At 45.1% G+C, this 15,320-nt stretch overlaps 1 protein-coding gene across 7 annotated transcripts in view; it reads right to left on the bottom strand.

Annotated features, from left to right (window-relative positions):
- The window catches only part of NHSL1 (NHS like 1), a 163,602-nt gene that overhangs the window by 51,772 nt on the left and 96,510 nt on the right, over positions 1-15,320 (bottom strand). The gene's annotated exons all lie outside the window — the stretch shown is intronic.

Raw genomic sequence — 15,320 nt, 5'->3', positions numbered from 1 at the left:
GGGAGGGGCCGGGCGGTGCGGCCGCTCCGCCCGGCCCCTCCCCACCGCCCCCGGCCCCAGACTTTTATTTTTTTCATCAAATGAAACTTGTGCAACTTTTCAGATGGGCATATCCCTCAAAAAATAATCATCAGCGCCGAGGTGCGCAGCCCCCTCCTTCCTAGGAATGAATGAGCCGTGATTTTTGCAGAAGAAGAAGAAGAAAAAAATGCCGAGCGGCGAATCAATGCGCTCAGCAGGGCGTGCCCTTCGCACAATGTTAAGGCTCGAGGAGCGAGCCCTCCATCACAATGTAAGCTGCCTCGTGTTAACAATGGGAAGGATTTTTCCTCGGGGAGAAGAAAAAAGCCGGCAGCGGGGGTCTGGGGCTGACCCCAAAGCCGCAGCAGGACACGCGGCACGAAAAGCAGATGCTCTGCAGGAACTCAACCCAAGTTTCACTGCATCCCCGAGATGCAGTGCCACGCAGCGAAGAACATTAAGTGCCTCCGTTGGCATCTAAACACACCACTACTGGTATTCATAGCATTTCCCAATTCCACAGAATGTGCGCTCACAACATGGGTTTGATATGCAAAGTGCCATGAGCAGCAGGACCTTCCAGCAGCTGCTGCTCCCGGAGACTGGCTCACCTGTGCCATGGCAGCACTGCTTTGCTCGATTTCCACCAAGCACCTTACACAAAAACTGCCTCGACATCAAAACCTGGTAACAGGATGGCTATTTGTTCATATATTACCTTGTTTCACACATCAAAGACTTGAAACTGTCACCTCTGCCTGTGCAAATGCTCCGTAAATCCTTTCCTGACTTGTATACTTCATCCTACACAAAGTGGGTGCTGCCTCGCAGGGATGAACATGGCCTTGCAGACTCACTGCAGAGGGGTTGGACTAAGTGACCTTTACAGATACTTTCCACAGAATCACAGAATCGTTTGTGTTGAACTTAAACCATCTTTGTTACATGCTAGAAACTGGATTACCCAAATCCTTGGTAAGCTGGTGGGGTCCTGGCAGTCACTTGTTTTAAGGATTTTGGTGATGCTTAAACACTATACATCTGGCAAAGCAATTAGTGGTTTTCTTTTTTTAAAAAACACACAATACCATCCCCCTTAGCATTTTGCCATTACCCATTCATCATTAAACCCATCTGAGATGCACTCTCACTGGACATACCCTGAACGTGAGTCTAGAATGCCTCCATTTGCATCTCCAGCAGCAGTGCTATACAGTGGCACACCTAGAAGGCGAGGACTCCTTTCCTAATGTGGTGTTGATCTTCTGGGGGACGTAGTAAGTTTCTCTAAGTTGGAAGAAGAACTACAGTCCATTTGCACAGGAAAAGGCAACAATTTCAAGCCGGCAAGTGATGGAGGTTGTGCTACTGGAAGTGGCACAGGTTGTCCCCGAAGCCTCTGTGGCATTTCTCAGAGGTTTCCAAGTCCCATGGAGGGGACTTGTCCCCATTTCAGGCTCAGGTCCCTGTGTACTGACACGTTCTAGGCTACTTTGGACAATTCAGGAAACTTTCCCTTTTCACCATGGGCAGCAACTTGTCCAAGTCCAGGGTTGCTCTGGATCCTCCCCTAGCCAGAAGCATTCTGAAAACAAGCACTTAATGGCCGTCATCAAGCCCTGATCTCCAGACACAGTTATTCAAAGCCAGTAAGAGACAATTCATAGGATGATGTCTGCCATTCATCTTCCCTCCACCTTCCCTGTGGCCATGCATCAAAAATCAGTACCAGGAGGTGATGACTCAAGAGAAATGCCAGTTGGTGCTGGCATTCAGCCTGCCTTGGCTCAACAGCTATCAAAAACTCTTCTCCACTGGAGGCAAATCCAGTGGCTTCCATGAAATTCAGCACGTTGTCTCAATGCAACCCTTTCAAAACACTTATCATGACACCACAGTCAGCTCTGATGGTAGTTCTCTTAGAGCAGAAAGCATGTACTAAGTGTGCTTCTCTACCGGACTGTTCAAGAAAATGTACATTGCCAACTCGGCAGTAAAAATCCGACACAAACAAGCAGAACAACAATTAAACCACCTTGGCAGAAACATTGTTACAGTTTGCTCTGGTGGGACAAAGCCAGCCCGAGCAGTAGGTGTGCACATGCTGCAGTACCAGTTCTTTACAGGCAGTGACTCATGGGCTGCTGGCACACCTGCTAGCTCAGGTTGGGCTGGTTAATATTAACCTACTGCCTCCCTTCCCACATCCTCAGAAAAATGGTAACGCCATCTCACATGGATACTAGCACAAACAATACAGAAAACGCTGGGAAAATTCCAGCAAACGCTCAGTCTGGAGGGATCATTAAATTCAGAAGTTTGGCCTAGAAGATGCTCCATCCTAACTAACAAGTCAGAGATTGAGGCAAAGATAATAGGAGATGCAAAAGGAGCTGCTCCAAATCATGAACACACTGCCATTGGAAAAACCATGTTTTTGGTTCACATACAATAGCTTTTAGCACCTAACTGGCTTAACTGTGCTTCTTTTTCTCCTATCAAAACTGTTTTTATTGGTTTTGCTTTTAAGCTTCATTTATAGTAAAGACCATCAATGCCCTCAATAGGAATACGGGAACAGATGAGTGTCTGCCTCTGCAAGGATTGCCTGAAACAACGCAGTCCCCCACCCTTTGCCCCTCTCCCCTCTTTGGAGGGAGGTTTCCAGCTGACCTGTTCCGCAGCAGCCATCTGGGACTGCCAACCCTTGACGTTCCCAGCAACACAGAACACTGGCAACCAAGGAACAATCTGTAAATATGCAGCATCCATGGAAATATTTCAAACCACCCACCAGGGCCTGGAAGGGAGGAGGGCCTCTGTCCCTGCCCCACTCATAACTCAATGCCCCGCACCTTGCACCACTGCACCTGACATGTTGAGGAAGCTGAGAAATGTTACCACTACTTTTTTAAGAAGAGGTGAGCCCAACACACATGAAATTCATGAAATAACACTAACAGACAGATGTATCACCATCTCAAACTGTAAGCTGTCAGCCTTAGAAATTTTATTCAGGCAACAGAAAAACCCTCCATTAAACAGACGTGTAGCACTGGTGATGTTTTAGGCAGGTGAATAAAGGAAAAAATGTGCAGCTGAGCCGGGAACTGCATGGTGAGAGCTGTTCCTCTGCATCTCTACGCAATAACCAAAAGGGAAAGATAAAATACTGCTGAGCAGATGTGGTCTAGACAATGAGATAGGCTTGAAGCGAGTTCCCACTGTACCGCTCTGGCAGTGCATGAGGAAGACTCTGCTGGAGGAGCCACTGTCACTGTGTTCCTCCAGGCCTGGGCCAGACGCTCAGGATTGCTCCCTGTCACCCTGCCTGTCTCTCCACACAGCTACAGGTGCCAGGGCAAGCAGCTGCCAGACTGAGCCAGTGCCTAACAGCCCCCCCGCTTGCAGATGCACCCGCTGGGCGAGCCTGAGCCAAGATTAAGCACTTCCTGCAGGTTACAAGGCTCTGTCTGGTTCCAGATCAACACCATGCCACCCTAAAAACCATGCCTTCACTTCCATTTGAGGGCATTGTGATTAGGAAACGTAAGAAGCATAAAGCACCTGTGATAAGAAATGCTGAATGTATCTTTGCCCAAACTTTACTCCTGCTCTGGCCACATTCACCCATGCTATCAAGCACTTGTTACTGTTTAAAGGCCCCTTCAGACCATGGGAATCAATAATTTGTGATTATAAGGGCTTTTTCCCCTCCCTTCAGAGCCAATCATGTCTGGCCATCTCCTGGCACTTTTCAGGAGAACAAAAGTGTTCCCCCCAGAGGCCATCCACCCACCCCAGGCTGGGGCATCAGCCACCCTCCTCTCCCCAAGTCACAATGGCCTCTTTCAAGGCACCCTCGGCCTCCTGAAGCACTATACTTCTCCAGCCAGCAAGAAATCGCCATTCATTGAGTCATCGGGAGGAAGAGGAAGATGAGAATGCAAGGGAACAAAGGAGGAGGATTATTTGATCCCAAAGCAACCACAAAAGACGAGAGGGACTCGTGGCCCAGTGAATCACAGAATCATTAAAGTTGGAAAAGACCACTAAGATCATCCAGTCCAACCATCGAACTCGCAGGGAAGCGCCGAGTGCCTCCATGCAGGCAACTACAGGGCAGGTATTGCCCCGAAGAGAGCTCCCCGCATTTGTTCATCCAATGTGGGCTGCCCGTGGGGGAAGAGCAAGGAAGGCGAGACAGAGAAGCAGCATAGCCTAAGCCGGAGAGGACAGAAAAGCAGCAGACTGATTGATCTGATGATCCTATTTAGGTCACAGCACAATAAAGCTAATTCATTCCTTTTACAATTCAAAACATCTTGCCACAGATCCTCTGTCATGCAAACACATCACCAGAGTGAAAAGGGAGAATTCTGGCAGAGCTGCATGTAGACAAAAGAGTAACTTCTTTTGGTTAGAGCATCTCCCGACACTGAATCTGCAGACAGGAGTACAGATAACAGTAGTGAATGTGCGATTTTGTTGAATGTCTGTTTTGAATTGCGGGGCACAATCCCTTTTCCTTTGGCCATTCCTGAACTAAGACGACATCAACTCCCAGACGAGTACTTTGCTCTCACCATAGGAACACTCCTTTAAAATTCCACCGGGAAATATTCTGATTTTAAATTCCAAGCCCACCTTAATGTTCCTTAAGAACCGATCAAAAGTGACTGCAGCAAATAAGCTAACCATTACAAAATCTCGACTTTTATTTGCTCTAGAAATGCACCATAGTAAAGATACTTCTCTGAGTAAGCGATGGAAAAAACATCATCATCACGTGAAACCAACAAAACCAAACTGCACAAACACCATTTCTCAACTTCTGTCCCGTGCTGTCTCCTGGTTGGGTCTGTAATTCCATCTTCAGCAGCTGCACACTTGAGGACCCACGCTAATATCCAGCAGATTTCTTAAATTAATCTCAGTCTGCATTCTCTTTAGGAGTGTCCCAAAGGGGACACACTCCCCATTCATTTCACTTATTTAAAGGTCACAGAAAGAATTCTTGCAGCATACCTCAATCTCCCCTCCCAACATTGCACTTTGGGACATATGTAGTTATATATGGATTATCCCGGGACAAGGATATAGATGTATACACACACACACACATATTTTAAAGCTTTGAGACACTTTTAAAATTAGGCTGGTAAGTTCTTCACCTTCTTAAGAAGTCTGCAATCTGTACATGAAAAAAACTAAAATCCTTCCAACCTAGCAGCCTTCATACAGGAACTAGTGTTAATTCAAAAATCAAGCAGGACTCGCGCTGTCTCACGTGGCAAGTTGAGAAAAAGTTCTGTATCTTAGAAACTTGAAAAAATTTCCCCAAAGGAACATCTGTACAATGCAGCAGTATGACAGCTAAAAGCTAAGGTTCACAAACAGTTGATGCATTTTGGTATTTTCCCTGAGGTCATAAGATTGACAAAATCTGAAAAGCTGGGCACATTTCAATTAAATACAGGCACAATCTACCTCGAAAAACAACATTCTCCAACTAAAGGGAGGCACTGATCCTGTCTACGCAACAGTCACCTAATAACGATGTTGCAGGAGTCAGTGATATACTTAAAGCTGTTAAGGAAAATACTGAGCCAATATCTGTTCCATAGCAGCTCCAGAGGATGGCGATGGCTGCCCACACACCTGTTCATCCCAGACTGATCAAATACCAACAGATCTGGAGAACAAATTTTAAGATGACCTTTGTGTAGCCAGCATCCTCTTTCTAATTTAGAAACTCTCAGCGAATACTTTAAATTGAAAAGGAAGTCTCACCAATTCATGCTTCTAATTGGTTGCATTTTCAAAATTTATAATGTGGAAATGCACCTGGTGGTTTAAGTCCCGCGAAAAGGTGCCTTGACAGCAAACATCTTCAGAGAGGACCTGTGGGCACACCAGCTATCAAGGTTTTCAGTATAATGGCAATGGTTTCAATAAATATGTGGGGGCATTATTCAGAGGACTCATCATCTACTTCACTGAAAGATAATATACAGAAAGAAAAAAAAAAAACATTCTCTCTTCTCCTGAATTAGGTTCGCCATTTCTGCCTCCATTTCCTTCCAGAAAGGGAAAAGAAAGTGCCCTACTTTCTCGTACAAGACCCCTAATGTAGATCCCTGCAGTTTTTCTTGTTTTAGAGAAACTAGTTATTCCTCACTATGGGTGGAGAACTTCAGAAAACTGAAAAAAAAAAATCAGTAAAGTTTTAACATCAAGGGGGTTAACGTCCAGAAATATCATCAGTTTTCCAGCCTAAAGAGTCAGCTTTCAACAATCACCTGTCTTCTCCAGCTCAATCCTTCTTAAAACATACCAGAATCTGGCATGCAGGAGACAGTAAGAAGATAGCAAAGAAATACCAGTAGTTAACTACTGCTAACCAAATGACCACAAACAAGTCCTGGCATCTCCAAACAGTTGACAAACTATTGTGTTTACCAGTGGCTGCATTTTTTAAACTATTTACAATTATCCAAAATCAACTTCGGGTTTCAAATTTGTCCAAGCAACTGTTAATTACTAACAGCTTGAGGTACTGCAGAATGGGACCTGGACAGCATTTTGCATCACAAGCTTTTGGGATGAGAAGAGAGGCGTGATTTGGAAGAGCCAAGTGAGAAACCTGGAGGGAAGATCTGATTTGAATGTAAAGGAGAAGGTGAGGCTCAATAACACAGTTGATGTCAATGAAGCTTACACCCTCAGGAAAACAAATCAATAAAACTAAAGCTATCTTTTCCCAAAACTATTCTGCAAAATATGTTATGTATGAAGACCTTCTTCCTTATTTCTGTCCTTATGGATAAAGATAAAAGCAGTTCTAGCCTATCTTTTAAGGACGCTGCAATAGAGCACTAAGCAAACTTTGGTCCAGAATGAAGACATTAAAGCATTGTGTTCATATGAACCCTGGAAGTGCTTCTTTTTCTGTCAGGGCAATTAGCATCCTGCTCCTCTCCTGATTACTTAAGCCTGGACAGGACAAGGAAGCATCACACATGGGAAAGCACTTGCACTCACCTTCAGCTGCTGGTCATAAAGGAGTGTCTTTTTCCCTGACGCTATCAATTATTTACCCTAAGATGGCTCCCACCATCTGCCTGGGGACTTGCTCACACTGTCCCTTGCTCCGGCTGCGCTACCATGCTCACTGTGGCAAACAAAAGAAGAGCATCCCACTGAAGGCTGGTGCTGGAAAAGCCATGAGGAGTCATTCAACTAGCAGAGGTGGCAACTCCACTTTGGAGATGCTGCCCAATTGCAAGGTTAAATAGGAACAGGTCATAAAGATGGAGAAAGACATTTATGTAACTGTTCATGCATTCTGGCAGTGACAAATGTGCTCAGGGAGAAGTGTGACACTTTTTCCATTCAAAAGCAGTGGAGGGCCTCCACAGTCCTTTGTGTCAAACCTCTCTGTTCCTAAACTTCTTGTTGAAATGCCCAAAAAACAGTTGGCCAGCCAGAGCACTACAGCAGAGGAGTATGAGCAGTCAGCATGGCTCAGATTAGAAATCAAAAGAATGAGGGGACAAGATGCCCAGGATGAGCAGTGAGCTGCCAACACAATATCTACACGTTTTTCTGCCTTCTTCAGAAGTTCCGTTCCCAGCAATGCCTGTTCATATTCCCCTAGCGAGGACACAACGTAGCTACAAACCGAAGTGGCTGCCAGCATCTTGAAAAACAGTTTCCAAACAGAAGAGAGGGCCTGCAGCCCAACAGCTCCAAGCAGTACTTTGGGGAATTCTGCCTTTAAATTAGTAATGCTCAGCCCCCTGCACGTCTGCGTGCGCTCAGAAGACGTGGGGAGGGTGATTAAGCACCGTTCGGCTGCAGCAGTAGCATCATGGGGTTTCAGATTTATTCTCTCCCAATGACTCCAGGTCAGTCAACAAGTGAGATGCTGTGTTTGTAACTGCTGTAGCTGCAAGCACCGCGGGCAATCCAAAATTCAAGCTGTGTCTTTCCAATCATGCATCACCCCCACAATCCAGATCCCATTGCACTGTATTACAACATCAATTGAGACATAACTGTGATAAGCACTTTTCTGATGAAAAAAATAACACAGCCTCTGTGTCTCAATTTCCGGGTAGGCATAAGAACATGATTCTTATTGTTTAGTACCACATATTCTTACAACAGATTGGATCCAGAATACTTTACAATTGCTTGTCATTAACTTTCAAATCGTGCAATCCCTGAGCCTTTCCAGTAAAATTTGAATACTGTATTTTTTTGTACAAAATGTAAATTTAAACAACAGATTGCTCCCTCCTCCATTTTTTTTTTAAATAAAAAATCTCTCCCTATTGCAACTCTTCAGAGAGACTTACAAATGCATGCAAAATGCCATCTGTTGGCAAATAGGTGGGACTAAGCCCTTCCTATAAAAATATTCACTTTACAGTACCCAAGCAGACACATTTAATCAACCAGCAATCCTGAGTCCCTAAATCAGTGCATCACAGAACATAAACTGCATGTAACCTGGAAAGAAGAACTGTAGTTTTAGCGAAAATAAATAAAATAAAATAGAAAAGTATCTTCTACAACAAAGAAAGTGAAGTTGACCATTTTCCATTTTTTGCTATATACTGCTTAGATGGCAGCCTGAAATGAGCTAATACCCAAAAATGAGAGCTGTGCATCGGTTCTTTCCTCCATCGCATTGTTAAACTCCTCAAGAAATAAAGATAGTTGCCATGGTGCAAGAGAGAGGAGAGCAGCCCACCACTGTACACAGAGGCTGCCATCTGCAGCATCAGCTCCACTCATTCAGCACACCAGGACCCACCAGACCATGCTAATACAGTCTGCGGGTGAGAGGAGAGGAGTCACCACTTGTGCACTCATAAGCTACATTTTCTGCCTGACAGAACCACCATGCATCCCAGAGTCACCCAGCACTGCAAGGAAGCATAGGGCAGCTTCTGAAGTCTTGCTTTCAGAAAGAAAATCATTCAACACCCCGCAAGACAAGGCGATGCTGGTTACCTGCAGTAGCCAGCTCACTGCTGTAGGTACTGTACACAACTTACCCTACAACTTCAAGGTTTGTATCTTTTACTCCATCTTAACAAGACAGAAAATGCTGCCCTAGGAAGCCCAGCTCGGCTCGAAGCTTAACACTGCTAGACAAAAAAACTACAGGTTTGCAGTAAAATGGCAAGAAGTACAAGTTTTTTGTGCCTTGTTTGGCTCTTTCAGCCCTGCTCCTGTGGCAGACTGCTCCCAGCAGAACGGGTGTCCCCAGTGGGATGCAGATGGCCATGTGCCTGCAGGCCCGGCTCCAGCAGAGTACCCCATGAATCCAAAACCAACCTGAAGAGTGCTTCTGTGAATACGCAGATGTCACTCCAGGCACAATCCTTACTACTCAAATCTCTCTCACTTTTAAATATAATAATTAAAAATGCCACAAACTTACTCTAAAAATCAGATCCCAGTTGCAAACTCCACAGACCCTATCACTCTGAGATTTATCTTCTGATGACACTCCTCTGCCAGTTCCTTTTCTCCTTTCCACGACTAAGTAGCCTTCCCTCCTTTCCACTGTTTCCCATATGGTTACATGAATGCAGCAATTAATATGCAATTAATAAAATGGTGCGATCAGCTGCTTTTGTTCGCAGAAGCAGCTGCTCTACATGTTACGACGTAATTAGACAAATTAAGATGTACCGCTTTTGTCTGCAGCATCACTCATGCTTAAATGTCACTAAGCCTATTGGCATTTGTGATTATTTTAAACATGTCTTGTTTTATTAACACTAAAATGTATCATGGAGCCAGATTTATAAGCTGCCAGCTGCAGGGACAGCCAAGTGCAAGTCTGCTTCACCTCCAAAATGTTTGCGCAAGCCACCCAAGGGTTAAGAGCAGAAGGGGGCTCTTCTAGAGAATATGGGAGAGGCAGCACACCATGGTATTTCTCCAAAGGGTTGTTATTGAAGCTTTTGGCTTCCCAATAGCGTGGGGTGAAAAAACAAGGGAAGGGGCACCCCATGAAGAAGGTTGGCATGGAAGACTAGGGGAGCGGCAAGGAAGAGCTCTGCTGCAGGAGCACTGCAGATGAGCCCGGCAGCACAGGATGCCTGCACCAACACAGCTGCTCTTGGAACTAGGAGCAGGGGCAGTCACTGATCTGCAGAGACCGTAGCCTACAGCACACAACAGAACAAGCAACTCCCAGTGAGATCTGCAAACATGCTGTACCTGCCCTCCCAAGAGATTTGATCAAATGAAGCACTGAGGAGCTTTCTGAGCCCACATTAGCCACCATCCTTAAGCCACCATCTTCAAGCCTCACCAGCTTCAAAGGAGACCCTGCGTCACCCACCAGAAAGGCTGTTATTTAACCAAGACCAGAATTAACTTTCTAGAAATTAACAAGTTCCTTTGCTTTGCTTTTTTTTTGGCCAAATGAACAAGATTTCCAAAAAAAAACCGAAGAGCACCAAGAGAAAAGGGGGGGGGGGAACCCTTCTTTAAGACATGCAATGAAAATTATATTCAAGTTACTTCTTCTCTTAGAAACAAACCGTCCTTGTCTGTGCTGTGTGTGCCAGCTGCAGGGCACAGGCTTGGAGCACCAGCTGAAGCTGAGCCCTGGGCTGGTCAGGGCTTTGTGAGCAGCCACCACTGCCACTCACTAGTGGAGACTGAGCTCCACTGTCACTTACGACATGGGAGGCCACAAAGATGTGCTCAGTGCTCCACAAGGCCGGGCTTAGGAGAGATGCAGAGTGATGTGGTCTTTGTTCCACAGTGCTAAATGAGAGGACAAAGAATGAAGCCTCCCAAGCCACAAGTATTTTGGCATTTTATTAATATAACATCCTTTAATTGGAAAATTTAAATCTTCTAGCTGTGGGAACAGAAACCTGGGAAAAAAAGCATAAATAGTGAAACATAAAATACCTGACTTGGTTCAGAACACCCTATTAATTTATAAATAGATTCAGTCATTATTCTTTCAAATTCTATACATTTTTCCACACAATGCACATCGCGCAGAAAGGTCTCGGATTCACAGCTAAGACAGAGCTGTTGTCTCTCGAAAGGGTAATGAATGAAAAAGAATAGAGCATTCTTTCATGAGCTACTGTGCAACAAAACATGAAAAAAGTTTCGATAACTGAAGCTACTGTTTAACAAACATTAAAAGTAATCCAATACTGCAGTTGGCTCCCTCCCATGCTGGCAAAAGAAAGGAAAAAAAAACTCCAAAACTCTTACCAAAACATCACACACACACACACAAACCAGACTGATGTAACAGTTTAGCTACATTAGCATAAAGCACCTTTAAATGTTGGAAATTTGATAAAACACGAAGTAGAGATGCTGAGCACAAGAGGCGGGCAATGCTCTGAGCAGGAGGTGGCAGCATTTGGAGGCAGCAGGCTCTCACCCAGTCCAGCTAGCACTGAAAACAGACCCACCTCAGCAGTACTGCCAGGCCTGGTCAGCCCAAAGCTTCAGGAAAACTAACCACAGACACGCAACAGTGCTGGAGTTGGTCCACAGTCATGGATATGCATGAGATGGTGACAGTCCCTCCACCGCTGTAATGCTGTTTTTCCTCCAAGCAGGAATACTGTGAGAAGCTGTATTTCTGAACTCCAGCTGCCTATTTTCACTACATACAGCAGTGACAGCAAAGGAACAGCATCATGGATGTTGAAACAGGACCAAGTTGGTAATGCTCAACCTTAACTTCATGCATCCCTTACTTGACATTTTCAGAGCAACTGCTATAGGTGAACAAAGCCACCAAACCCTAACCCGGTCCCTTGGTGACTGTGGCTGCAGCATCCCAACCTGAACCCACATGTGCGCATTGTCCAGTATCAGCACTTCTGCGGTGAGAAGGAGTGCCGGGGGCTAACCACCCCCCTGCAAGGAAACTGTCCCCAGGCACGGAGCTCAATACTTGGGCTGCCATTGTGTTTGCAAACGACCCCAACACCCCAATGCTGCCGAGGGCATTTTCTGCCTGTGAAACCTCTATGAAGGGGTTCCCATGGAGGCCGTTATCACCAGAGATAATGCTGGCCAATGAGCACCTGCTGTGCTCGGCAGCTATCACTTGACCCATTCCCAGAAAGCACTTCCACTCTGAAACACTTTTGTTCCTTAAAATAACCATTAACAGAAGTTAAAAGCAGCACAGGTCTCCCTATCTCAAAGAGAAATAGGACCTGTCCAGCCAAAAACACTTAACTGATGGCTTAATTGCGTTTTCATTCTTTTGTCTCCATAGACTAAGGAGGAACACAAAGGAAGGCAGCCAGTGGGCAAGGCTGGCATCCCAGAATAAGAATGGACATTGGTACTGGCACAGCCAGAGCAGAAAGCACTCAGCTGATCCTTCAGTTCACCGTTTAGAGGATTCAGCATTACATGCAGAAGCAGCAATGGTTCATAATGCAAACGGAATCATAGAATGGTTTAGGTTAGAAGGGACCTCCAAAGACCTTCGATCTCCAACTTCCCCACCATGGGCAGGGTTGCCAATCACTAGATCAGGCTGCCCAGCATCGTACCACATGCCAGCGAAACTCAACCCATGGGAACAAACTGTAAACTCTGAAATATGTAAAAGTTTATCACCGGGGCACAGAAATTGCTTTTGAAAGCTTCAGTAGGTCACCACTCAAACCACTGAACTACCTATACATGCGTGATATTACAAATCAACCAAACTACACAAGTGTGCAAAGTTTTTAAAATAGTCAATACAACTTAAAAGGATCCTCCTCTCTTCATTAGGAGTATACTGAAGCAATGCCAACAAAATGAATGCACCTGGACAGAGACAGCAGATGATCCCACTGCATACCTGGGATCTCAATCCCACTATTTAGATGCAAGAAAATTTCCTAGGCACTTCTCCATACAGCTGTTTGTATTATTTCAAGTCCGAGGCCATCAAGTTCTCACCCAAGAAGAGAACTTGAAGAGACTCGACTATTTACACACAAAACCAACCACTTCAGTCTCCAAACTTTTTAAACGCAGTGCAGCAGGAGCTACCAAAGACCTCCCCCTGGTTGGCACAGCACCAACAGGGTCGTGTCCTGCTCTACAGCATCACTGGCGTGGCTTCCCAACACCTCCAGGTGCCTTCCTGATAGCTCCCCTAGAGTACAGAGACCATGGAATTGTACATGGAGCATATCAGAAAGCAGAAGTATGTGCAGTTTCACTGATCAGTGTTAGCATTGTGTGGCTAGATTTATCAATCTGGTAGTAATTAGACGTTGTCAGATGATCAGCATGAGACTAATGACGAAAAGAAAATCAATACAGTTGTGAACATTTTAATACACTTCAAAAAAAAAAAGACCTAGTATAAGAACGCCAGCCAGCTGTTTTTCTTTTCGCAGGAAAAAGTTCCTCTGTCTTGTGAAATTTTGCCCCCATCACCCTTAAACACACTTTTCAGAGCAACCATTCCATGAACAGCTGGGTGCCTTTGCTTAGGTGGTCAGAAAAAAATGAAGGCAAGCAATAAGGCTAAAAACAAAACAGCTGAGCATTACCATTGTCTATCCTCTGCTCTCTCCTCTTCCCTCTATATTTGCTAACAAAACATGAAACTATACAGATTTAAAAAAAAAAAGAGAGAGTCATCACAATTCAGGAATTCTTTCTTCTCACATTCAGAGGGAAAACAACCTTAGAGGTTATTCAAAAGCAGCTTTCTTTAAGTACTCATCAGCTGCGTTAAAGATCTTTGAGTTCAGACCTTTTTCTCATTTCTCTTGGCCCTTCCATCCACCGATTATTTCTATGGCTTTCAATTAGAGCACCATGTCAACAGCTCCACTCATCTAAACCAGTAATTTTGCTAAGGAGGAGCACTACTGAGCTGAAAGCAAACACTCAGTACCTCTCAGACACAAGCAGAACGCATGCATGAGGACAGTGCCATGCAGCCCTAACTTTGCTGGCCCACCTGTGTATTTACACACATTTTCTGAAGTCAAAATATGTTCTTTTCAGAACAAAATTCTTCCCAATTTCCTCATTCTCAGAAAGAGTAAGAAAAACATGGATGTTTTCCTCACTTGCAAACACGTTTTACCCATTTATTCCTTTAATAATAACCACAAAACCCAACAAAAAGGACCCAAACTTCCTTACTCGGCCAGAAGCTGTCATCCTCCTTTCTCAGCAGCTTCCTCTTGAGGCGCCCAGGCAACTTGGGGTACGTATTGCCCATCCTTCCAGCATGCAGCGGGATGAGTTCCTCCTCATCCTCATCCTTGCAGCCCGGCTGCCACTTGCTGCTGCTAAGGCACCCGACCATCGGCTCTGCAGGCAGGCAGCGCACATAGGCAATCATTGTGCTGTGCTGCTCTTGAGGATGGCCCCGCTGTCCCCAGTGGCTAGTTCAGCGCAACAGGGAGTGGCCAGCTCAGAACCCGTGAGCAGACGCATTCAAAGCACTATGAAGAAGAAGATTTTCTCCTCCTACACTTAAGAGAAGATAAACTATTTGGTTGCGCCCAAACTGTTTTGAGCAAGGTTTTACTATCCCTTAAAAAAAGAAAAAACAATAAAAATCAATTGTCTAATGAACAGCTCGCCGTGGCTGCTGGGTTCCCAGCTGCTACCCCTGTCTCACAGCACAGAGCCGGAAATTATCAACTGCACAGAGCTGTGACACTGAGTCGTCTCTCCAGGCTTCTCCCTTCCCGCTCCCACCCAAGCCTGCTGCTCCTCGTAAGCCTTATCCCCGATTATTCACCGCCCTCTGACCAGCAGGTACTGGGGCCATACACAGATGGCCACAACCAAGAAGCTTATTTAAAGCTAATGGGCTGTAATCGCTAGGACACTGACAGCCAGAGAACCACCACTACTGGGCAGGGATCTGCCAAGAGCAGGAGCATTTGCATTCTTGTAGGATGTGAGAGCAGAAAAGGCATAAGGAATCAAATAAACAAAGAATTGCAGTTTCTGTACTTGAATTTTGGGAAGAACACTCCCTTTGGAAGTCAGAATCACTGCAACTGTCACCAAAAGAAGTAGGTATCTTTCAGAGTAAGCTACAGTAGCAAGCACAAAATAGAAGCAGTTCTTACTTTGTACTCAGTTAGTACTGCATAAATAAATAAATCCCACAACATCTCTAGAGGAGAGGCATTATTCCTATTTAAAGACAAAGACAGTCTCAATGGGATTTAGAAACCTGCCTACAGAGAGGAAAAGCCAGGATTACAATTCAGGTCCCCTCGGTTCCCTCATCCACAGGCCAG

Source organism: Numida meleagris, chromosome 3 (assembly GCF_002078875.1).
Source record: "Numida meleagris isolate 19003 breed g44 Domestic line chromosome 3, NumMel1.0, whole genome shotgun sequence".
In the NCBI taxonomy this organism is placed as follows: domain Eukaryota; kingdom Metazoa; phylum Chordata; class Aves; order Galliformes; family Numididae; genus Numida; species Numida meleagris.
The sequence above is the reverse complement of the archived record's forward strand: the minus strand, read 5'-3'. Positions and strand labels throughout refer to the sequence as shown.